At 42.2% G+C, this 27,159-nt stretch overlaps 1 protein-coding gene across 1 annotated transcript in view; it reads right to left on the bottom strand.

Annotated features, from left to right (window-relative positions):
* Positions 1-27,159, bottom strand: part of LOC142560631 (uncharacterized) — a 223,655-nt gene that overhangs the window by 159,722 nt on the left and 36,774 nt on the right. The window contains exons 8-16 of the mRNA XM_075672856.1: positions 26,572-26,601; positions 23,247-23,285; positions 22,164-22,202; positions 17,222-17,260; positions 15,296-15,334; positions 10,823-10,861; positions 7,017-7,055; positions 5,071-5,109; positions 192-230 (exon numbers count right to left, since the gene is read on the bottom strand). The gene's annotated coding sequence lies outside the window, so the exon portion shown is untranslated. The remainder of the gene's footprint in view (positions 1-191; positions 231-5,070; positions 5,110-7,016; positions 7,056-10,822; positions 10,862-15,295; positions 15,335-17,221; positions 17,261-22,163; positions 22,203-23,246; positions 23,286-26,571; positions 26,602-27,159) is intronic.

Here is a 27,159-nt window from a genome sequence, read left to right as displayed (position 1 = left end):
TAAAGTCTTATTGGAAATAGCAAAAACACCCTCGCACCATGTAAGTTATACACGCCGCCATTCTCAGTGATTCTCCAAGGGCTTACTGTGAATGCCGCCTCCTTGGTACGCGCCTTCCTTGTGCAATAATTACAGTTCTCAATAGTGAAAGAGTGCAAAAAGAAACCTTGGAAGTAACATGCCACACTTACCGTGCTTCCGCTTGGTCCTGCTGGACTCGTTCTTCCTTTCTACGCGTCAACAACAACATCAAAAAAAAAGAATGTGTACAGGACAAATATGAACTTCTTACAATGAACAAATTCTGCGGAAACCCGCGAGTGGAGGAAGGTTTGTGAAATTGAAAATTTCCTCCAACTCGACTGTAGCATAAAGCCAAAAGCGCATCCAGTACGCGTTCCTCATAAAGAAAGCTTATGAATATAAGAAGAAATATTTGTCCTTGTCCATAGAGCGAACGCGGGACAAAGTATTTATTAGGTCTATCGCTAAGTAACTTACTTGATCGAAACCGGGGCGGATTGCAACACGAGAGATAATTAATCAACAACATTATGCACAGAGACACTGAATATGCCAATTATGTTTTACCACGCTGCTCTAAAATGCTTATATCAATAGATTTTTAGTCCTTATTTCTAGTTAACTTTCTAATTATCTTTCTAGGAGACTTTTATAGTGCAAACGTGTTGACTTGAAATCAGACATTCCATCGCCATAATTCCTGTCATAAAAATCAACTGTTATTTATTAAGGACAATGAAAAACTAAACATTATGCTAATATCGTATAGCTATTCGTGATGATTCCATAAGTATGACAGGAACTTTGTAAAAATATATCATGCAAAAAGGAAGGACATGATGATATGGCCAAGTATATATAAATTCATTTTACTCCTTGTCAACGTAGGCAGCTAGAGACGTTGATAAAAAGTGATCCGATTCTTTGAATAGACGGACATTAGGCCTCTTAAGAGTTATGTATCCTGCTCATTAATTTGAATGTAGTGATTAGGGGATAAACAGTGGTTCTAACTACGAATGCATTCTTAGTAAATGAAAAGCGTTAAAGCTTTGCGGTTCGAGAAATTGGGCAACGTGAAAAGGAATAAGCGTCATTGAATTGTTAGCGAGCAGCTAAATTTCTTAAGGCATATTGTTTTCACTTTTTGTAGGCGTTGTCTCGTGACCAATCTCTGCGATAGCCGATAGGGAGAGGGCGCGCCCAAGTGAAGCGTAGTGGGGCCGTATAAAAAAGAAATGCCAGAATCGTTGCAGGTTATGGCTCCTCTGTCGCAAATTCAAGGCATCATACTGCGTCGACTTCAAATGTGTTCACTTTTCATTATACGTGTAGTGAAGAAGGGGACGAAGAAGACGGCTCTTGTGTCGGTTGTGCGCGCGATCGGCGTTCGTGTACTGTCGCTGCAACTAGACTGTGCCTAGCGTCTCGTAATAAATCCGCATATTACATTTGGTAGAGGTGCTGCGCTCCCCGACCTCACCCTGGAACTTTGCAGCCGAACTTTGACAACTTCTCCAACCGCTAACATGAACGAGGCTCCCAACAATCCGCTTGTAGTATCCGCCGCTCCTATCATGTGCGGCGCCGTCCAGCGGCAGCGGGACCCTCCTGTTCTTAGCGGATCAGGCGAGACTGACGTGGAAGATTGGCTCTCTACCTACGAGCGCGTCAGTGATCACAACAAGTGGGATGACCCGACAAAGCTACGTACCGTCATCTTCTATCTTGCTGACGTAGCGAACCTCTGGTTCCACAATCATGACCGGGAACTGCAAACCTGGTCCGCTTTCAAAAGAGCATTCGCAGACGTTTTCGGTCGCCCAGCCTTGCGAAAACTCCGTGCTGAACAGCGCCTACGCCAGCGTGCTCAACAGCCCGGCGAGACTTACACCAGCTACATAGAGGACGTCGTGGATATTTGCCCCCGCGTCGATTCCACCATGAGTGAAGAGGACAAGGTGAAGCACATCCTCAAGGGCATCGAGGACGACGCAGTTCAAATGCTCCTGGCGCGAAACCCTACTTCTGTCGCTGCTGTTGTCACTCTTTGCCAGAGCTTCGATGAGCTGCGTCGACAATGGGTCCTTGCGCGCAGCGCTGTTGCACATGGCGACTCTCTCTCAGGTCTCACGCTTCGCTCCCACTCCACGCCAGCAGCATCGCTCTCTGTTGAGATTAAAGATTTCATTCGTGAGGAGGTGGCGAGCCAGCTGTCTATGCTACCTTTTAACGATCGACCTCCCCAGCCTGACACACCTCTGGCTGCTCCCATTAGGTGGGCCATTCGCGAGGAACTTGCTGGGTCTTTACCTTTAGTTCAACCCTGCCCTCCCGTGGCTGCACCTCTGACCTATGCCGAAGTCGCCGCGCGACCTGCGCCGCCGACGTTCGCGCTTCCTGCGCCAATGCGACTTCAATCTGCACCTCCTCCCGCGTCGCCTCCAATTCCGTCTCGACGCCCAGTTCAGACCCCTTGGCGTACACGCGATAACTGGCCCATATGATTCGCTTGCGGTATCGCAGGCCATGTGGCGCGCTTCTGCCATCGTCGCATGCCACCTGCCAACTGTGCTGTCGCAACGCCTGGATATGGCTATTCCGACGATACTACCGGGCATGCGATGCTTCCCAACCCAGAGTTCTCGCCACCTCCACGACGCCCTGTCGGCCCCCTTCGGTCGCCATCACCGTGTCGTCGCTCGCTTTCCCCCTTGCGTCGTAACGGTTTAAGCCGTTATTTAGCGTGCGCACGTACACTGAGCCAGCGATTCGATTCTGTTTGTGCAAAAAGCAACACTGCCGACTGCATAATAAATAGAGAATATTTTACTTTGTAGTTATGATGATTCTCAAGAATAATGATGGCTCTCGCAGAACATTCCCCCACCTTGGTTTTCTTGGACGAGTGTTCTGCACGCTGCTCATCTTTGTGTAAATTCGGTGCATTTATCACGAATCAATCGTAATTCACGCCAAAATGGAATTGTTTAGAGTTAACAATGACACCGTGAAGTTCAACAAAGCTGCTGTATAATATTCATCTGATATCACTCGCATTGTGATCAGAATACATACGAAACATCAGGTTGGTAAATTACATTCGTGACATTCCGCTTTGGTCAACACGAAGAGACCTCCATAAACATTATTAGTAGCTGTAAGAAGCTATTGATGTCCGTGTTGAATGAGCAAATTCACTAACGGGCACAACATGTGCATGAAAGGCCTTTCTTCATTCATGCGGCGAACAAACCTCAAATAATGATGGTTGCTGAAATAAATTTTCAACAAAATGTAGGACAATCTTCCATACTTTAAACATAATAGCTCAAGGTCTTGCCACTTTTAATGCATGATGCCAGCTGAGATGCCAAACGGATTCAAAAAGTCATCAAACCTTCAACTGAAACAATCCTTGGCGCAAAGGCATACACCAAGTAGCAGCAGACCTCGCACTGAGATGGCCAGCCAACAAGTGAACTCCGTCGTTCAACCATACACATTCTACCAGGCGTAGTTACATTGATTGACAGCACAGCATTGTATGAGACTGAACGTTGTTAAACAGAGATGCCATGACTATGATCACGACGCTGCGTCGTTTCGTCTTAGCTGCTGCACTGTAGAAGATTGCCCTACTTTATACCACGTCACAGCTTGTGAACCAGCGAGAAGATGCGAGCAAAATGCAAAGACAGCCTATCCGGCCAGCATCATCTCTTTATTTCCATTCCTACAAATACTCTCTAAGTGTTGTCACGTCGAATTTCAGTCCCCCATTGTGCTACACGTTTACTGGTAATGAAAAAATCTATAAAGGCTCGACCCTACCGCCAACCTGCTACAAAAAAGCACTGTCCCTCCTACGCACTGCGTGGTCTCCTCAAAACCAACGGTTCGACCACGGAGAAGCAGCGTCAGCTTTGGAAGTCTAATGCATCATCAAATTCGAACTGCACGAAGTTACAAATGCAATAATTCTGACGTCTTGGTGCTTTAGGAGCTCTTCGTGCATACAGTAATTCAATGAGCACCATACATACCCTCAAGCAAACATTAAAGATTACGCAAGTTTGCCAAGAACACCTGAAGACGCCATGAGACGTGTAATATGTTCTTCACCAGCATCTATAGCGGGTGCTCGCCATCGGTTGCGGCTGTGCCCTGTAACAAAACTTGCTCGAAAATGAATTTACATGCTTTTCAAACCGATATGCATTTCAGGCCGATAATTATGCCTTGGAATCCAGTCCGTAACCCTTAATGACCATCGGTTATCTTCCGTCCTCATTACATGTCCTGACCATGCCCATTTCTTTTTCTTGATTTCAACGAAGATGTCATTAACTCGCGTCTGTTCCCTCACCCAATCTGCTCTTTTCTTGTCCCTTAGCGTTACACCCATCGCTCTTCTTTCCATAGCTCGTTGCGTCGTCCTCAATTTGAGTAGAATCCTATTCGTAAGCCTCCAGGTTTCTGCCCCGTACGTGAGTACTGGTAAGACACAGCTGTTATACACTTTTCTCTTGAGGGATATTGGCAATCTGCTGTTTATAATCTGAGAATTCCTGCCAAACCCACCCCAGCCCACTCTTATTCTTCTGATTATTTCAGTCTCACGATCGAAATCCGCGGTCACTACCTGTCTTAAGTGGACAGGTAATATTGTCCTGTTCATGGACAATATTAGATATTTAAGATTTTGCTTTACTTCGTACTCGAGAAAGGCGTGAATGATATCTACATTTGAACCTATGCCAAATTAGAGTTCCTTGAAATAAAAAGCTTCAGTTTGGTGTATTTTGCTTACATTGCAAAAGAGGCTGAAATTAAATGAAGCATCCTATTTTTTTTGGATACAACAACAAAAACAGGCACGGGGTCCAGTTTACTACTCTATGTGCTTCCAAACATGTATTTATCGCAACCGTCTTTTTTAAGAAGGCAGAAATGTAATCGTTACATTAGTCTGCCTACGCCGATGACAAGTAATTGAATTCCAGTTTTACTCGAAATCGGGTAACACCTAAGTGATCAACTCACCTTCGTCGAGCGGCTTCCTGCGGCGCTTGTTGTTATCGGCTAAAAAGGACGTCAGTATTTTGAGCAAGCAATATAGCCATTCCTACAAAAGTGACAAAATTTTAAACCTGATCTTATTTCGGTGTGTACGTTTACCTTATGGAGTACTTTCAACGCTGACGCAAAAAGAAAAAAACAAAATCCCAACGGTTTACCCTTCAGAACATTCTTTTTTCTTGTTCCTCCATTACGACGTACGAAAAGCCGTTGATGATTTGTGGTTACAGAAGAATATATGGCAAGACCACAGATCAAATCACCCATGAAGATTCCTGGCCCCGGGTTACAATTAAGTCTGTTCAGTAGTACCACCTAATGTGCAGGTTACAGTAACTCTTATGAAAGTCTAGTGCATTTTATCGGCCGTACAATTTTTTTGCCATTTTCCCAGTTACCGTACCATGTATGCGATTGATGGGAGTATACTGTGGTCAGTATCCTCATGTTGATGAAAGCCGTATTTCCTACCGCAGCCATGTGTTCAGTTCCAAATGCACTTATAACATTATCAAGGACAATTTAACGAAGTGCTACCAAAGTAGGCGGTTCATGGTGCGTATAGTGGTACTTATGGTGAAATTACGAAAAAAAACATACTTTCGCATGCTTTCTGCCGCTGTTTATTATAGATAATTGATTTTACTGTTTTATTACTATTCTCAGAAAATGCATTCCGAGTCAACGAGACGACAGCATCAAGCAAAAAGGAACTATTTGATCGGGAGGCTAATTTCCGGCAGCTTGAACCGCTCACAGAAAACACTTAACATAACGTAACATAACAAATCTATTATTTCCAAGGAAAAATTTCTCATCTATGCGCATTATGTCAGCAGATGTTTTTCTGAAAGTGACGTTGAGGAGTTTGCATCGCTGTATATTCAAACAATGTAATCTCTACTGCGTTGATGAGACTCGAACTGCATGCAGATAAATGAAAGAAAAGTAAGATAGTAATAGTATTAGATGCAGAAGTAAGTAGTAGATGCAGGTCAAAAATAATTAAACCTCCCCACCAAACAGTAATCTCTAAATCTCTAATATTCAATTTCCGACCGACATGGGCGTCCTAGATTTATCTTCTCCCCTGATATGGCCTGGAAGTAGCACATAAACTATATTTTAATAAAGCTTCTCAAACCACGGGCACAATGTGTCGTGTCAGATACCAGCTAACCTAAAAAAAATTCTTGTGTATATTTTATTCTTCTAATTCGTATCTAAATTGTTGTCAACTTGCACGGCGTAGCAGCACATTCTGATCTGTACTGAATTCACTTGATTCCGAATTACACGGCTGTCACGTTTAAAATGAAGCATATTGGTCACCAAGTGCCTGTATATTTCAAGATTCCGATGTATAGTAAGCACACATTGCATATACAGATATCGGCTATGCGTAAATCTTAAGCTTGAAATGCAAATAAAGGTACATGATCTAAAATGTATGGCCAATTAGGCGAAATAAGTTGCATTGCCCAGCAAGACCCGGTAAGCGTTGGGCTTTATATACACTTAGTTTGAATTCTGGAAAACGGGATCTGTGCTTTACATGACCTTCACTTCTTAGCAGCTATCCCACAGTTTGATATTTTCGCTTGCAAGTGTCGCGAGCTGCATGAAATGTATACGTTACTTTGGCTATTACATATTATCAATGGGGTTCTCAATTGAAATGTTATACCTTTCATATTACTTTTCCTTGTTTATGCTGTAATATATTTATGCCATAGGTTTTGGGATACTTTTGTGCGCACTATCGCGCTCATACCAAAATGTCTTTAATTAGGCGATAAGAGGTCGTCAAGTTGCATAACTGCAGCTTTTATCTGCAGTCCTAATATCAGCTTTTGAGGTAAATGCTGGAAAATATTCACCACTCAAAGAAAAGTTCATGCAAAACGTACCGGGCTTTCTGTTGACCCTTCAGTGCTTCCTTCTTCTGTCTAAATATGCAAACAACATATTTAAAATCACATATCACAAATTTGCATTTGAAACCGCACAAATATTTTAACACACTTATTTATTTACATATACTGCAGCCCTATGTAGGGCTTTGCAGGAGTGGGAACGTTATACATTGCTATAGATTACAGATTACAAACACACATAAGCACAAAACGATGAATTATCAAAAAGAAGCGCTTTACATGTTAGCGAAGTGCTTACCGGTGGCAGCTATGGAATCTTTTAGTGATAGGGAACAAATGTTACCAGGTAGAGAATTCCAAAGCTCTGTTGCACGTGGGAAAAAAACTGTACTTGAATGTGTTAATACGGGCATAAATCGGTGCTTTGTTCAAGGCGTGGGAGTTACAGGTACAACTTGCGTTAGTAAATATGATATAGTAGCAATCGGAAAGACCAGAGGTTGTGTTATTAATTTCATATAATAGTTTTATGGCTTCAATGTGATAACGTGAAAGTAATGGCTCAATGTGCAAAGATTGTTGAGCCTGTGGCGGTGAGAAAGTGCGGCTGTAATTTTCGCAAATGAAACGGGTAGATTTTCGTTGAACGTTATTGAGCGAGCTTATTTCTCATTCTTTGTAGGGTTACCAAACGACAGATGCAAGATAGATACACATAACAATGCTACGCGGCTTATAAATAAACCGATAAGACAGTCTGAAATTCCTTCCAAAAATTTTTGTAATGTCTGTGTTCACAGCATTGTCACAGTTACCCATAACCAAAGGCGCCGTGCCGTTTTTCATTCAACAATTCCTAACGGTGAAAGCTGCGAGAGGAATGCGAATGATTTCTTGCCTACGAAGAAAGAAAGTGCCTAACGTTTTATCTTTGTGTCCACGAGGTATTTTAGCTTAGCAAAGCTTCTCTGATACATTTCTACATGCAAGCGTACATGCCCCGTCTTCGAAGTCAGCGAGCTTCAGTCGGAGGCCACCGCGCTGGCAGAGGGAGAAGCAAGCGTCAGGAGGAGGAGACGGGAGAGGAGGAGCGCGCGCCGGGGAAGGTGCGCAGAAGCGCTAGGCGGAGGGGGAGAGTAAGGAGGCGGGGCGACGGGGGGGGCGGTAGAGGAGGGTAGGCGGAGGCGCGCTGGGTTGATCTGCTTGGCAGTTGCTGCGGGCTTTATGTGCGCTGTGAATGTACCGGGTTCGCCTCGCGATCGAGAGGCCGAGCTCCGAGCGAGAAGGACGGAGCAGCAAAGCAAGTGGCGGCAAGACGAGCGTGATTTGACAGACGACGAAGTCGTCGGCAAGCGCCAGGCGCGAGCTTGGCAAGATGAGGAAAAGTCAGGAAACTACCGAAGAACGCGCTAGGCGGCTTTCGACAAAACGGGTTGTCAGGCAAGACGCCATAGCTTAGAAACTTCGAAATAGCACACGTATGCTTCCTCGTAACCCTTGTTCACGAAGTCAAATGTCATTAAAAATTTTAGAAGATTACCTCCTTTTTTTTGAAACAATGTGTTTCTGCTAATCTACGTGGTGCAAGGTTTTGCTGAAACTTGGCAGATAATGCATTATATACAGAAATTTCACTCTAGCTGCATTGTGCGAACATTGAATATTCACGACCATAATTTGTCAAATGGAAAGCTATCAGCCACTTAAGAAGCACAAAGTTTCCAAACAGCTTCTCACTGCCCATTGAGCATGGCTAGCCATAAATAGTTACGCACACATTGCCTGCGAAAAGCAGCCTTGTGTTCGACGCTGGGAAAGTCGCAAACGCCGATTTCTAACGGACTTGCAAGAACCACTCCAGTCGAAAGTTGGAGGTGAACCACTGCGCGTGTGCCGCATTTCAGTGAGCCTCTTTACCACCAACATGACCCACTGGGTACATGCCACTCTTCAATGAACCTCTTTGATGGCAACTTGGGTCACCGGCTATGTGGGTCACCGGCCCACATATCAACTTGGGTGACGGCAACTTGGGTCACCGGCCACTCTTCAGTGACTGAATAAAGTTTTCTTTCTTTTTGTAATTTCTCCGTTGCTGGGCGCAACAAAGCCGTGTGGTATGCAATCATGCAAACTTATATAAATGCAACTTTTGACAAGCACCTTGCGCCAGCTTCGTAGCAGCGTTACTATAGGGCGCAGCATGTGTGCAAAAACGCGTTTCATGGCAATGTGTGCGTCAGCTCCCCAATATATTTTTTATTCGTGCAAGGCATCATATAAAATGTGTCGCTGGCACTCTCTATTTCACGTAAATGCTGCGTTCGCTAAATAATATATCTCAAAATATAAAAAAAACACGAAAGAAGCTATGTTTCGTGCATAGCACGAGAAGTGTACCTCCACTGTCAATTAGCAGCTGAAGAATTCGCTTAGTAGCATCCTGCAGTGCCTCCAGGACATTCAATAGGGAAAAATACGGCAGAAATCACCTCACGATGACTGTCGACAGTAATGCTATTAGCATTCAGACAATTTACTGATACCCGCATTGCTTAACGAGTACTTAAAATCTGTAGTGGTATTTTTGTGACTTCTGTAGCTTCGACTATTCGCAACATATATCGTCGTCTGCATCGGCACATTTCTCTATAGCAATCTCTTGCCAAGGCCGTCCATGAGCTTCACGGCATGACATCTGTAGGACGATGACGCAGTGATGGCGGTGGAATGACGCATAAATAATGACGTCGATAGAAGGACACATGTGCTATTACGCCGAAGCTATGACGACAGTGAGGCTACGATTCTGAAATGACGATGGTAGAATGACAACACGGTCACAATGACAGCATCAGAGCAGAGGGGTGATGGCTAATATGTAATGACGACGGTAAGATGACCAACAGATGACGAAGATGGATTGAGTGCCACGGTACGGCAACGGCAGCATCCCGACGAGGGTATTACAATAGGTGCACGACAGTGGCTATGTCGGAAAACAATAGCGAGACGACGGCGGAATAAGCATGATTGAATGACCACAGCATGATAACGATAGAGTCAAGAATGAGGAAATAACATCGACTGAATTACAAATGAAGTACGACTATGATGGCAGAAAACAATGGGATAATGATATTGGAGTGAGGACGGCGGTAAACGACCGTATGACGTGACATAAGGACCATGGTATGATGATTATTGCGTGATGACATTACGAGCGTCGCATGACGAAGTTAGAAGGGTGACGACGGAACGAAGGCGACGGCATTTCCATGACGTAATGGCACAGAATGCATGACGATTGTAGGACGGCGATGGCGTGACGATGGCAAGGGAGTCCATTGGTAAAGCAGGAATGATGACCGTGCAACGGCCACAAAGGCATCACGACCCCGAGCACATGTCCAGTGGTCCAAGCTAATAGACAACTTGGGTCGGGGGAAGTCCCACAGGGACTAGCCATAGTCTGCAGCATAAACATCTCACCATCATACCTTGCTGGTGAAGCAGCGCACTGACACGGACACAGTGAAGACACACAATAAATGACGGCACTCGCTGACAAGACTCGCTGAAATTCTTGTGTGTCCTCACTGTGTCCGTGTCAGTGCGCTGCTTCACCAGCAAGGTATGATGATTAATTATCAACTAGCCCAACTTTCCACATTACTGAACATCTCAACCCAGACAGTTACATATCTCACGATTCTAAGTCATTATCAAAGGGCTTACTATACTCCCCGCTACATTGACCCGCACCTGCCTTGCGACATCATGACAGTTTCCAATAAAAGTCTGCAACAGAAACCTCAGGAATGCCTCGCAATACTTACCGTGCCCGAGATTGGTCCCGGCGGTGTGGTTCTTCCTTTCTGCACGTCAATAAAAAAAATGTGTACGGGACAATATCAACGTCCTACGGTGAATCAGCAGTCAGGAAGCGCATAAAGGGAGTAAGGTTCATAAAAAACTTCCATTTATCCGATGGTAGTACAAAGCTACTAAGTAAACCCATAGTAGGCGCTTAGAAAGAAGCCTTCGCATTGTAGACATTTGTCCTGGTCCGCGGAGTGAATGCGTGAACAGTCTTTCTTGATTGATCGCTATACTACCTTAATTATGCGGCTAGTGGAAGCGCAACACGGGTGGCAAAAATGTAAAAACTCTAAGAGACTGCAAAATTCTCAGATGAATGAAACGTCGCTGTTCATTTTTAATTAAGATTCTAGTTATATTGCCTGGAGACCATAGTAAGGGACATGCGAAAACGTGAAACTATAGGCATTGCATGGTCATAATTCCAACTAGAATAGAAAAAGCTGATATTTATTTAAGACAATACAAATAATCAACGATTTTAATATCACCTAGATTAACATAATGTAAACGTCACAGGAGTACTGAAATGATTTATCGTGACCAATGAAAGTGCATTGACATTAGCCCACCTGTGTGACTTCTTTTTACTGCCGTCTAAAAAGGGTAGTTAGAAATGTTTGCAAATGGAAATCTCAATTTTAGGATGTACTGACATCCGGCCTTCTAAAATTTATGTGCAGTGCACTCTGTTTTTACATATATGAGTAGATGATGAACTACGGTTGTAACAACAAATACATTCCTAGCAATTCAAAAGAATGTATGTTTTGCAGTGCGGAAAAGGGGGCACTGTGCAATAAAATAAATTCGTATTGAATTTCGAGGGTGCTGTAAAAGTTCGCAAGGTATACTTTCTTTAAATTCATTACTTTATTTCTTATGAGTTTTGTATGGTGAGCAATCTGTGCGATATAGCGGAAAGAGAGGACGCATTTCTGTAAAGGCCAAATGTGAAATATAAAACAAGGAAGGGTGTTGAAAGGGTCTCAAACAATAAAGGGTCTCGGATTGAGTCTTGTACCCCGATCCTAGGCATCTTACAGTGTGGATATCACATGTGTGTGCTCTTGTCTGTACGTAGGAGTAAGGAATTGTCACCCATGAGCAAGCTTCCAAAAGGCCTTAAGTCGGAATTTCCAGGACACGCTGAAGTCCAACAAAGCTGTGTCATGGGTCTCCTGCTGTTTATTAATATGTTTTACTGGTCGCATTGAGATTGGAAGATGTACAAAAAAATTAGATTTTTTTACGTGATACGCACGACATTCAACTTTAGTTGCCATGCCGAGGCCTCAGCAAGCCATTGTAGCAGCTACCAGAATCTCTTGATGTAGTTGTTGCGTGAGTAAATACACCAATGCATACAAAATGTCAATGAAAAGAGTTTCTGCACAAATGGGATGAGCTAACATGAAATGACGTTGGTGGCAGAGACAAACTTTTAATAAAATATAGGTCGATCGACCATATATGAAACGGAATTGCCACAAATCTTGCAGCTTTAATTACATTATTCCGACTCTGGTACCAAACGGTTTCAAAAACTTCGGAAAACTTCGACTAAACAGCCCTTTGTACAAAGGAATTCACTACGTAGTAGTAGATCACACATTCGGTCGCTAGTCAAGTAGTGTGCTTTGTTGGACCATCGATAAACTACCAAACGAAGTTGCAGTGATGCACAACACAGTAGCACATGACGCTGGAAGTTGTAAACTAAAACTATGTGAAGGTGACGCGGCCATGTCTCAGCCTAACACTTTCACTACAGAATCTCGCACAACTTCCTACTTCCTCAAGCTCGTGAATGAGTATAAAAAAGCGAGGAAAGTGGAGAAAGCTGAAAGTTCTGTCGCCTTCGGCTCTGAGTTCTCAATTCTGCTGAGCCTTTCCCGGTGATGTCACTTCCAATGACAGTTCTCTAAAGAGCAGCACTAATATTAGCGCTGATAACTCAATAAAGGATCTACAATATCACGAGCCTCCTACAAAAGCCAACCACTGCGCCATGTGCTCTACTGAGATGAAACTCATCAACCACGACCATGTCACCTTTGTCTGTACAGTGCATCCTGAAATGCAAGCTGCTCGAAGGTACAAAAATAAAATCCAGATGTGTTGGTCAAGTTCGTGTGTCCGACAACTCACTCAGCATCGTACAAAATCTGAAGCGAGCTTTCAAGATGCCACAAATTTGTAGGGACGACTTGAATATGCCACAAGGCATTCAAAAAGTTAATCAGCGTCCTGGGGTTGGCAACGTCGATGAATGATTAATCGATTAATCAATCAAGTATATCCCGCGAAACGGTTATTCTTCATCGATGTCCACCTTTCATTTAACTGACTTCATCTATTACGGTAGTTTTCGAGACCTTGAACAGGAGTGGTGCCAAAATTTTCAATTCGTAATCTAATGCCGGTGCGCGAGCAGTGACTACGTTGCTGTGGTAGAGCGAATGTTGACTGTTTTTTTTTTCGGGACCAGAGTGACGCTGTGCCAAGCGCTTCACCACTCTTCCCCCACACACCGCCCGAAGCCAAAGGCTTTAAATGCACTCGCAATTCAAGGCATACTATAGCAACCCGGTCGTTGACCAGTCGTGTCACTCCCAGTCCGCTAAAGACATGGCACGGCATGCGCGCCGGTTTGAAGCATGCGTTTGACATAGCGATTGAGTTCGTATCGATTACTGCAAATCTATAGCGTCCGAGCATCTATTCTCGCATGCTCGTTGCGTGTACATTGAAAGAAGTTGTCGGTTTGACCCAAACATCCCAGCCAATTGACATGCCTTCGCTCTGTAGAAAAGAGCATGTGGTTGAAAACCCTAAACCGGTAGCATTCTTTTGCCCTGTGCATGCTGCGATTTCTTGCATATTTCAGTTTTTATTTATTTATGCATTGATTCCTTGATTGATTAGTGCATTCATTCATATCGCGTATCAAAATGCTGACCTATGCAGGAGGGCAAAACAGTGACAATGTGATGACAATGCAAAAAACAAAACAAAATATAAACAGTGCATGAAAAGGATGCAGCAATTGCCCGTGTTACAAAGAATCTTAATGCTTGCCTTGGCTCTGTAACTAGAATAAAAAGAAGAGTTACAAAGATAAAAATTGCACATGGGCAAAACGCTGTACCAAACAACTACGGAGCACTAAACATAATTAAAATGCAGAACATGTTACATAAGAACAAGAAAATAGTTACAAACACTGCTTGAGGTTGTGCTAACCTAGGGACAAATGAATTGACAACTTTTTTGTCAAGTTGCTTGATTGTAATAAGTGAATGAGGGGGGGATTTTATTCGTTCATAGTACGTAGGTAAAAATATTCATGTGAAATTTTGTTTTAGCAAATCTTGGCGTAAGGGAAAAATTTGTCTGTCTTGTTGCTCATGCTTTAATAGGTGTTACATAATGGGAAAGTTTAAGCCCGATTTTCCCATTCATGATGCAACGTAAAAGCTGGAGACGACTAACTTGGACTAAGTTGGACTTCGCATTTCAATTTTGTCATTTTGCTTCTTTCCACTTTACCTCTACTGCTAGAGATTCGCTAGTACCATGCACCTTTTTTTAAATTCTACACTAAGTACCATTTTATAACACACATTGTTTATCCTTTCAAAAGCCACTAGGGGCAATTACATTTATTCTTTAACACGTTACAGATAATCCTAAACCAAATGTCTATGCAGTTGTTTTTGATACTTCGTTCAACCTCTCAAACTATAAAACAGGATTTTAGAAACATATATAAATGTGTTTCAACCTTTTTAAATGTGCCCGGACAAAATGTCAATTAATCTACCATTCGAGGAAAAAAACGATGTAACGAAAGTGATTAATCGATTAAAGGCTAAAGCGATTATTGCTTGTTCCTTAATCTAATAAAGAAAATAATGTGCCATCTCTACAGCATCTATAGCGCGCGGTTGCATCTGGTGGCGGCTGTGGCCTGTAACAAAGTGTTCGTTTCATAAGCCAGCCAACCGGCTTATGAAACTGATGTTTATGCGCGTAGGATGATCAACATTACTAGGTATGTGTGTTGTTGCCTCAGCTACTATACGAAGAACGCGCGAACGCAATTGACGTGTTAATGTACGACAACGGGCTTAGTTGTACCAGGCGTATATCGTTTGCACAAAACAGCTCCCAGTCTACACGGAGCTCACATCATTTACAGCATTCTAATAACTTGTATGACACACCAGAAGCAGGAATTGGGTCCAGGTGATCTGGACATCTGTTTTCAAACATGATGTTCTCGCTGAAATGTACACTAAACTGCCGAATAACACGTCGTTGAAACATGACGAGACTTCGACGACTCAATGACACATCGCTAACGTGTCGCTGAATTCTACTTTTACTTAAAATGAAGCGCGCAATCAAGTCAGTGTACAACTTACCTTCGTTGAGCGCGTTCTGGCAGGGCTTGCTGGTTCCAACTAAAAAGAAGGTCAATATTTTGAGCAAACGATCTAGTCATTCATAAGAAAGTCATGAATGTATAGATCTGATTTTATTACACATTGCACATTTACGCTAGGGGGTACGTTCAGAGCTGACGCAAAAAAGGAAGAATAAAATCGTACTGGCTTACGTTTCAGAAAAACATTATTCACTTCTCGACCATTACAACTTACGTGAAGCCGTTAATGATTTATTGCGGGAAATAAAATTATGGCAAGTCAGCGAGTGAACTTGTCTATCCAGATTGGCTTCCCAATATTTCAAATATTTATTTTCTGTAAAGCTAACCAATGGGTGGATGTTTCTGCTGTAACCCCTGCACCATTTAGGTGCCATCACAATCTTTTTTTTTACTTTTCACTTACAACACCATATCTGCCTGCGAGTATGGTTATGTTTCAAACACCTTTTTTTTGTATCACAGTACCAGCTTCAGTTAAATATGTGATTCGTTGCACAATGAAGTGCCATTTGATCAGATCTGTAAGAAATTGGGCGGTTCATGAAGTTTTAAGGTGATACGTGTTGTCAACTAAGGAAAGAATGATTCTTTGCATTCGTCCTGCTATCTTCATTGAATAATTTGAAACTATATTTTAAACTTTATTTCTGTTATCAAAAACGCGAGCTGCCTTCGTCAAAATAAAAGCATACAGCACAAATAAAATCTTTCGTCGGGAGGTTTGACTCACTAACAGAAAACAGTAAACCACGTTTATAAGTTGCACTGTTCTACATATATTTTAACCTATACCTTAACAATATTATATCTACTAATATAATACCAAAGGAAAATTTGTCATCCAAGCACATGATACCAGAAATTTCTTTTCCTGGTAAAGATGTTCAGGAGTAAGCATCACTTTATATTGAAGCAACGTAATCACTACTCCGTTGCTCGGTCTCTAGCTGCATGCAAATAAATAAAGGAAACTAACATAGTTTTATTTGCGTCAAAAATTAAATATCCGTCCCCAACCAAGCAAAATGCAAAGCTCTATATTATAGAATTTTTTTGACAAATTTAGGTGCCTTGGAGTTATATTCTTGTCTGATCTGTACTGGAAGTGCCATATAAATGATTCATTGACAACACTCAAATGATGGGCACAGTATGACTTATCGGATAGATAACTTGAAGCATAAAACTATTTGTGCATATTTCATTGTTCCAATACTTATCTAAATTGTAGTCAACTTGCACGAGGAATAGCAACATTTTCCCATTTCTACAAAATTCGCTTGATTCAACGTGATATTTCGTCACATTTATAATGAAGCATGTGGGTCAACAAGTGCCTATCTTCTTAAAATGTCCCAGGTTATAAGCATACATTCCATGTATAGATATCGGATTTGTGTAAAATTTCAGCTACACACACAAATAAGCGTACATAATCTCGAATGTATGCCAAATTAGGCGAAATATGAGGAATTACCCAATAAGACATGATAAGCGTCAGGCTTTACATAATCCTGTTTCAAATTCTAGAAAACAGAGTCGGCGCTTTACGTGACCTTCGCTTTTTAAGAGCTATCACACTTACAACTTCAATGTTGTCGCTTGCAAATATCGCGAGCTACACGGAATGTATACGTTACTTTGGCTATAACAGATTATGAATGTTGTTCTCCGGCAAAATGTTGTACCTCTCATACTTCTTTTATTTGTTTATGCTACACTTTAATGCTTGTGCAAGCTGATTATGTGATACTTGTGTACATTCTATCATGCTTATACCAAAATGTATTTGCCGATAAACGATGCATAACTGTAGCGTTTAGCTGCATTCCTTTCATCAGTTTTGCTGTGCACGGTGAAAAATGTTCACCTCTCAGAGAGTAAATAAAAAAAAACATACCGTGCTTTCTGTTGGCCCTTCAGAGCTTCCTTCTCCTGGCTAAATATGAAATCAAAGTATTAAAAAGAGCATATCATGAATTTTCGTTAGACACGACATCTTTTTAACACAAAATTTGGTGCGGCTTTTAAATGAAGCGAGGGTGCAGGTTGTGCTTATTCTCAAGACATTTTCTGTCTATATTCACGTCCTTATTATATTTTCCCATAACCAAAGGCACCTTCCCGTTTGTCAGTCGACAATACCTAAAAGGGAAACGTGTACCGAGAACCTGAACGATTTCTTGTTGACGAAGAGGGAAAGGAAGTGTAGCATTTTAGCTGAGTGTCTACAAGGCATTTTAGCTCAACAAAGTTCATATTACACAATTTCACGGGCAAGCATGCATTCCCCGTCTGCGAAATCGGCGAGATTAAGTCGGAGGCCGCCGAACTGGGAGAGATATGCGAACACCAGACCAGCAGGACGCCTTCAGGTGGAGAGGAGGATCGCGCACAGAAGGGGGGAGGAAGGGCCCGGAGCGTCGCGGAGGAGAAGGGCAGACGGAGGCGCGCTGGGTTTATCTCCTTGACAGTTGCTACGGTCTGTGTGCGCCATGGATGTACCGGGGTCGTTTGGCGATCGAGAGGCCCCGCTGTGAGCGAGAAGGATGGAGGAGCAACGCAAGTGGTGACAGGCCGAGCACGAGTCGACCAGCCCCGAAGTCTTCGGCTAGCACAGGGCACGAGCTGAACAAGACCGGCAAAAGGAGCGGGCTAGGCGTTGCTGGGAGACTCCCGAAGAACGTGCTAGGCGGCTTGCGACATTGCGACAGTGCGGGTGTGTCAGGCAAGACGACATTGCTTAGAAACTTCGGAAATACACCCATCCACTTGAGCGTACGTCGCGTTGGCGAAGTGAAAGGTCACTATAATTTCTAGAAGCTTACCTCCTGTTTTTAAACCACTGCGTTTGAAGCAATCTAAGAAGTGCAAAATATCGCTGAAGTTTGGTAGCCACTGCAATACTATTACGTTGATATGCCACTATTTCGCTTTTACTGTGTCGTAAGCACACTCATGAAGAACATGAGTTGTCCAATCAAATAGCGGGAAATCTGAGCGACAAATCTGCCACTTAGAAAGCAAAGATTTTCCAAGCAGCTTGTCACTTCCCATCACACCTGTCTAGCCAGAAACAGTTATCCCAATATTGACTTCGAAGAACCGCCTTATGTTCGGAGCTTAGGAAATGACAAATGCCTCTCCCTAACAGACTTGTACGGATCACTGCAGTCGGGAGTTACAGATGAACGACTGCGAATGTGCCGCATTTAAGTGAACCTCTTTACCACCAACTTGAGTCACCGGGTCTTTATTTGTATAGTAATGATGAAAATGAACAAAAACATCGTTTGTACTCTGCAAACGCAGAAACACATAGCATATAGAGCATTTGGAAACAGAAAAGCCCCTATGGCAAAGGTAACAGTGGCTTCTCAGCTAAAGGTCTGTCGAAGAGGAAATAAAATACTACTATGCTGCCGCAGCATGACAACCGACCACAACCTTTTAGGACATTTTAGTTAAACACTTTAAGGCAACTTGCATTAGAAAAATTTTATTTTTTCCACGTATTGTATTTTCTCACAAAGCCTTCCTACATTTTCGTACTCGATGCTTTATCGTGAGTGGCGGAGACCAATACGAAACTTTAGCTCTTTGGAGTCGTCGTTGAAGTGCGAGTATGTTTGCTCTGCAGGAGTGACTAGTACGTGTTGACGGAGCCAACAAGGTCACCTGAAGGGCGTCTTTGCTCTCTGCTGACTTCTTTGACAATTTGGATGTATATTTTAATCAGCTGCGTTACCGACGCTTGATTAAACTTTTGCGTGGCTCATCAATAGTGGAATTCCCGCGCATCGCCTCCCTACCGTGTTGGTATGTCACAGATTAGCATTTGGTACACAGCGAACATTAATGGAGTTACTAGAAGCTCACAAACCGTTGTTTTCTTGGCAAGCTTTAGCTTTTTTTCCCCAGAAACGTCATTTGATATGTGTTGCGAGAATTCTCTATTTCATGCATACGCAATGTTCGCCTAATCATTTTTGCCCAGAATATCTAAACACCATGAAGAACAACATGTTTCGTATATAGGCACGAGATGCGTGCCTCCACCCATAACCAGCAGCTCAACGATTTTCTTAGTCCGATTATGCAGCACCTTCAGGATGTTTAATATATTATTATGCGGCAGCAATCATTTCCCGATGATGTTAACCAGTAATTCAATTAGCATTCAAGCAATGTATTGACATGCTGCATAGCTTATAGAGCGCCTATTTAAAACCTGTAGTGGTATTTCTGATTCTACACGGTCTCCTGTGCGCCGTCTCCTGTATCGGCCCATTTTGCTATAGCAATCTCTTGTCAAGGTCGCCCATTAGCATCACGGCATGCCGACATGTGTATGGCTATGACGCAGTGGCGACAATGGAATGACGAATAAAGAATGACCTTGATGGGACGACAAAGGTGGTACTACGGCCAAGGTATGACGACAGTGTCGCGATGACAGCAACAGAACAGTGGCATGGCGGCGAATGTATAACGACCATGTAAGGACGACAGACGGATGACGAAGCAGGACGGATGGCATGACCACGACGGTTGCTTGACAGCGACTACGGCTGCATGACAGCCACTATGTCACGACGACGAGAGTGAGACAACGGCTGAATGATCACTATTGAATGATCACAGCATGATGACGATAGAACAACAGATGAGGAAATGACATCGATTGAATGACAAATGAAGAATGACGATGATGGCAGACAGCATTCGGATAACGCTTCTAGAATGATGATGGTGGTAAACGACCGTATGAGGTGACATAGGGGCAATAGTGTGGTGATTATGGCCTGAGGACATGATGACGACGAAGGTAAAATGATGACGATGGAATGAGGATGACGGCATCTCGATGACGAATAGGCATTGAATGCATGACGACTGTATGACGGGGATGCCGTGACGACGACGGTAAGATGAGAGTCTGTTGATGAAACAGGAATGATGACAATGCAACGACAACAAAGGCATCATGACCCCGAGCACACGTCCAGTGGTCCTAGCTAGTAGACAACTTGGGTCGTGGAAAGTCCCATTCGAACTAGCCAAGGTTTGCAGCATAAGCACTTCGCCCTAGGCAGTTACACGTATCCCGATTCTCAAGAGGCTTATTATGCACCCCGCTACATTCACCCGCACCCGCTTTGCGACATCACAACAGTTCCCAATAAAAATAGGCGACAGAAACCTTAGAAACGCCTTGCAACACTTACCGAGCCCGTGGTTGGTCCAGACGGTGTGATTCTTCCTTTCTACACGCCAATAAAAAAATGTGAACAAGTCAATATCAACTTCTTACGGTGAATCAGCACTTAGGCAGCGCAAAAATGGAGTAAGGTTCATAAAAAACTGCCATTTATCCGGTGGTAGCAGAAAGCTACAAAGAAAGTCTATACGGGGTACTTAGAAAGGAAACCTTGCATTATAAATATGTGTCCTTGTCCGGGGAGTGAATGCGTGAGAAAAGTCCTTCTTGGTTTGTCGCTATACTAACTTACCTAATCAGGTAGCTAGCGCAACCGCAACACGGAGTAGAAATCATTAAAAATTCTAAGCTACAGCAAAATGCTGTGATCAATGAAATTTTTGTCTTGACTTTTGTTAATATTCCAGTTATATTGCCTAGAAAGTGGCAGTAGGGAACGCGTGATAACGTGAAAGAAAAAGGCATTGCATGGTAATTATTCTTATGACAGCAAAAAAAAACACTTATTTCGGGCAATCAAAAATCAAGTCTTCTAATATCGCATAACTTACCATAATAATTTTATAAGTATGACAGGAATTTCGAAAAAATTGAACAATGCAAACACATGACCTTTCTCTACATATCGGAGTTCGTTTTAATGTCTGACAAAGACACTTAAAAATGTTGATAAATAGCTATACCAATTTTTGGATGCACTGACATCAGGTCGTAGAAATGTTATGTACGCTGCACTTGGATGTTATATTTGATAGCAGATGATGAACTGCAGTTCTAACAAGCACATTCCTAGCAACTTAAAGAGATTAATGTTTTGCGGTGCACAAAATCGGGCAATGTGCAATAAAAAAATGTATATTGAATTTCACTGTGCTGCAAAATGTAGCAAAGTGTGTTTACTTCAAATTGTTTGTTTCATTTTTATACGTTTTGTATGGTGACCACTCTGTTCGATAGAGCGGAAGGAGAGGGTGCGTTTTTGTGACGGGTAAAGGTGAAGGATAAAGAAATGATTATTTGTTACAAATTACGGGACCTTTCCTTCGATTCGAGGCATTTTACGCCATTTTCATTACGGGGCTATCGTTTTCAAATGTTTCATGATATTAGCATACACTACCTATATGAATATCGGCTAGGTGTAAGACCGAAACTATAGATGCAACGCCAACAATCGCGTATGTCACCTTAAATATTAAGACATGGTAAGCCTTAAACTTCGCATACACCTTGTCGGAATTTGGAAAGGAGCGTCTGCGATTTCCATGACCTCCGCGAGTTAACAACTATCACACTAACAACTTTCATATTTCAGCTTGCAGTTATCGCGAGCCGCGTGAAATGTATATCTTGTCTATTACGTTTTACCAATGTTGCCTCATAAGAAATAGTACACCGCGCTAATTCTTTGCTAGTTTATAATATAGTTTAATGCCTGTTGAAACTGACTTTCTGATACTTAGTAGTGCTGTATCACGCTTATTCAAGAACGTATTTAATTAAGCGATATGAGCTCGTCAGGTTGCATAACTGGATGCTTTATCTGCAGTCCTACTATCAGGTTTTGTTGAACATGGCGGAAAATATTCGCTACTCACGGAAATTTCACGGAAAAACCTACCGTGCTTTCTGTTGGCCCTTCAGAGCATCCCTCTTTTGTCTAAATATGCAATCAAAATATTTAAAATCACACATCATGAGTTGGCGTTTTATACCGCATAAACATTTTAACCCATAGCAACTTGGCGCGGCTTTCAGATGAAGTATGGGCACCGGCGGAAATTCATTTCTATAATTTTTTTTTCTATTCATGTTCGCATTAAAGATCTATTCCAAGCACGCCTTCTCATTTGTCATCCGACAGTTTTCAAACGGTGGAATCTGCAAGGACAACCAGAAGTCTTTCGGGCCCAAAAAGAGGGTTAGAAAGTGTCTAACATTTTTGTACACTCTGAATAAGGCATTTTACCTTAACATAGCTTGTCTGACACTTTTCCAAGGAAATTATCTCCTCAGAAATCAGCATGTTTGTGCCAAATCAGGGGGCGCACTGTTTCATTGAAACTTTGTAGATAGTGCTTTGCTATGATTATCTAATCGTTTCACTCTGTCTGCACTGCAACAACGTTGAATGAGACTATAATTTGTCAAAAGAAATGGCAAGTCTGAGCTGCTTTGCACCTAAAAACCACAAATTTCGGAAACAGCATGTCACTTTTCTTCACTCACTTTTTAGGCCAGAAATGATTTTACAGAGACTTTCTGCGAAAACAGCTTAATAATGGAAGCTCTACAAAAGGCAGATTCGTACTTCTAATCAAATTATACGAACTGTTGTAGTCGGAAGTGAGAGATGAAATTGATTTGATGTCTCTAAACAATATATATTCAATGCAAAAGAAACAGCAGGCAATTAGAAAGTTGGAGAGTAGTATTTTCTACAGAATGATATGATAGAGTTTTATGGTAGAGTGAGAAAAAGGAGATAACGTCAACCGTTTACCTAACATCAAGTACGTTTGCCACTTGAGTCAGTATCTAATTTCCGCATCGGTGATACTGCACAATACATTCGAGTCCTAGTTCACTAAAATTATTACGCTTGGGAATGTTTTTTCCGGGTACCAGTAGCGTTTGCCACCTTCATCTCGATTTGTTCTTGTCGTAAATTATTTGGAACAAAACGCTATGATGGCCAACTTACCGTTATTGAGCCTGGGTGCTCGGACGTTCTTCCTCCTGGCTACAAATACCAAATAGTATCATGAGTAGTTTTCGCTCACAAACTTTCCACCGTAATTTTTTCATCACTCTAAGAAACCCGGGACCCCTGGCAATCTGTTTTGAAGTTATCGGGCAATAGCACAGATTTTTTTTACATTTCTGAGTAATGTGGAAGTTTTTATCTGCTACAATTTTCTTTCTACAGCGAAGCTGCTAGCCTTTAATTGGTAGGAATTTTTTGTGTCTATCAGGAAAAAAAAAATTCGACCGAAAGAAGTGCGCATCTCCTTTGGAATCAGGTATACAACACACAGCTCAGCATTGATTTCAATAGATAAAAGCACAAAACAAGGGCGAAAATCGCATAGTGGATGATAAGGCGCCTGTGAATAATGCGAGGCAAGTTCCTTCCCCCCACGTGTGTTTCCCCGTAAAGATTACGGTTGTATAAGCGGCTCCGGTGGGAAAGGGGCAACAGCGCAGCATACGAATCAATGAGCGGTGTCACCAAACTTCATATATAAGAGGGTGGCCCGCCTAGCAACTCATTCAGATCATTACGAGACCGCTATGGGTCGGCCACGCAAGACTGACGCTCCCGAAGAGCAGCGTGAATACGATCATCGTCGAAGGGCGCAAAATCGTAATGCTCCACAATTGTGTCGTGCTAAGACTAGGCAGAAGAATAAAACATTTCTTATCTCTATCGACGACATTTGAGTGGTTTTCTAACAGCTTCGCTGGCCATACACTTTGTCGGGGTCGGAATCGCGAGTCAATTTTTTTTTTCGTTGTGCACGCATAAAATCTTTCGCTCCTTGAACAGTTACAAAGACAACAAAATATTGCGGTGCATCCCTTGTGTAACCAAATGCCAGCAAAGGTAATTGCAGCCATTGATCTTTATTCGTTCAGTCAGAATATGTGTGCTCTACCTCTATCGCGAAGCATAAAATTAAGCAACAAAAATGTACCATGCACAGGGGCAAGAAATTGTGATCAATGAGAGAGGAAGGCTATCTCCTTCGGAAAGAGTGCAATGAATGGAAGGCTTACACATGCCTGGCCACTATTAAGGATGTGTAAGGCGTCAGAAGTAAGGCATGTGAGGTTACCGTGGTGGTTTGACAAGGTCAAATCTTTAAAAAATGACTTGCAGCCGCATTCATTGCAATGCAATGATGATTTACTATCTCTAGCTCATTTTTATCATTGTTTGAGCGTTCACGCATGCGGTCATTGATGCACCGCCCATTTGACCGATACCACTTTTTGTGTATGTTCGATGTTCTTTGCATGCACGAACGCAGTTTCTTAAGCATATTCTCCTTAGAGGCCGAACCCGTTATAGTGCGTAATCTGTGCAATCACCCTCAAAGCGAAATATGAAACAAATACGTAAAATATCCAAACTTAAAACGCCTGCAGAAATGCATGCTTTTATATCCTTGTCCATAGATTTAGAGAAAACGAACACTCATTTCAACATCACCCATTTGCTCATCGCAGAGGCGAAAACGACCCTGAAGTGTTTTTTGATTGGCATGAAATCACATAAAATTAGATGTGCAAATATCGCAACCTTCCACGCAAAGCCTGTCTGTTTATGGTAGCGAACTCAATTTTCCCGATGTAAAACACAAGAAGAAGGTTCCTTTGCCCACGTGCATGAAGATCTTGCTTCTGGCATTTTAAAAAACAGCTTTTTAACGTTTGTAACATGTCAGTCAGTAATAGGGAAGAACATTCAAAGCAACTACTTCATTTAGCAGCCTTCCGACCTCAGGAGCATTTAGTGTCTCAGCGCGTTTTGGAAAAGACGTACCACCTTCCCAACTCTGATTTCTGTAGCATATCGAGGCACATGGTTGCTTCCGGATCAAGAAAATGCGTGTTTTCTTTGTTTTGTTTCGTTTTTTGCAGTTAGGCGCAAGTGGCCGAGTGCTTCATTCGCCATTGTTTTTTGGCGTCGTGCAGAACTAAGGCAATGTGTACACTCGTGTCGCTGTAACTTTGTTGGATTGCTAAATTACCTACAGGTCACTAAACAAGAGCCACCAAGACTAGCGTGCTCCTTCCATAAAACCATGATAACTTATCGAACTTCCACTGACGTATCGTTCGTCACTATGTCAATTGAAGGGGCTACGCCTGTTCGAGACTCACTCTTTTGCAGATGGAAAAGTGAATGTATCTGATATGACAAGCGGGAAATTTTTTTATCTCGTTGCTCAATTTTATTTTACTTTTTGTAGGCAGCATCACTGCAAACATCGAGTGGCCCTTCTCATCAAGTGTAATAGTAAATGCATGAAGTTATCTCGCTTCTTCGGCCATTTGGCCTTTCATGGCAGCATAAGTGGATGATATTATTGGCATCAGCATACAGCTCCTATTCGCAACAGCAAATTCTTATGCACAACACTGTAAGAAGGTGAAGTGGTTTTCATGAACATTGATGTTTATGACTCCGTTTATGATACAAACCATGTCGGGGTAATCTAAATGCAAGAGCTTGATAATTAGTTGTCTTGAGCGAAAAAAACTCTAATGTGGTTCTAAATAAATGTCAACATTATGTGCTTTACTACAAACTAGGATGTAATATTTTTCGTATGTTCCTTGAGCAATTCTGCAAACACGGTTAGTTTTAATTTTCCACCTTTTGATGATGCGACATTTACTTAGCCATTGTGCATCCGTCTGCTACTAAAAGTATTTATATTCCAAAGCTGTCCTCATCCGCCAACGTTTAGGACGCTAATTCTAAGTCTTTAAAGTATAAGCGTTACCCATGAACAATATTGTTTAGTACTTTTTAACAATGTGTGCAAGCAGACACATTACCTTGTGACTGGTAAGTAAGAAAGGTGCGTTCTACACAAAGGTTATAACAAATAAATGCTCGCTAATGCAAATTTCACTCAGAAGCATTCTCTGCAAATTACAAGGAGACCATTTATCCTCACAAACTTTTGGCCCGTGTAAACTTTGAACATTTCTTCTATACGATCCATACGCTGGATCGAGTGCAATCGCTGATGTGAAGCTCAACGTGAATGCTTCGTGTATTTCATGTTTAGGATTTCTAACCGTCGACAGATGATAGACAACATATTCCTCGACCTTTCACAGGCATTTTACAAAATCATCAGGACTTCTTACAGTTAAAACTAATAAATTAAATGTATATGACTAAATTAATACCTAAAACGTCAAGGAATTTAAGTTCCTCACTCAAAGTTTGAGAGGTTAGTTTGACTTGATTCAAATTTGCATGCAAAGTAATGCGGAATATTACTCACCGATGTGCCTTCAGGGCTTCCACTTCCAGGCTACGAAGTAAGAATCAAGGCATGCTTTCTTACGCAAAATAATGGCATTCTGTTGTTCACACGATGGTGCACTCTTTTAAAACACTTTAGTAATTTCAAGCAGAAATTTGGCTCAGAAACAACCAAGCTTGTCTTTCAGCATGACGTCTCAGTTTTCACTGTCCGTTAATGATAAAACGCTCATCATGGTACAAGAAAGAATATCCCAAGATTTTCGCCGAAAGTACGAAGACGAGTCTGGGGAATTCACCTCTTCTGGATGAGCTGGGCGAAGTCGTGTACTCTACACATGCAATGACTTTACTGCATCAACCTGCCTATATTACCGCCCACAATGCTCTCAATTTTACTGACAAGCTGGCACTTTGACCGTAAAATCGAACGACAAGGACGACACAAGCAACCTGAAGCGCTCAGGAGAAAGTTGCGAGCGATAGAATGGAAAATTATGGGTTTGATCTTAAGGAAAGGACGGCAGTATGGAATAGGAAACAAGTAAGTTCCCGATATTGAAATTGACATTATGTGAAAAAAGAAATCATTCCCTTTTGTATTATC

Source organism: Dermacentor variabilis, chromosome 10 (assembly GCF_050947875.1).
Source record: "Dermacentor variabilis isolate Ectoservices chromosome 10, ASM5094787v1, whole genome shotgun sequence".
NCBI classification, from domain to species: Eukaryota; Metazoa; Arthropoda; class Arachnida; order Ixodida; family Ixodidae; genus Dermacentor; species Dermacentor variabilis.
Note: the sequence above shows the minus strand (reverse complement) of the source record. Positions and strands in the feature narration are given on the sequence as shown.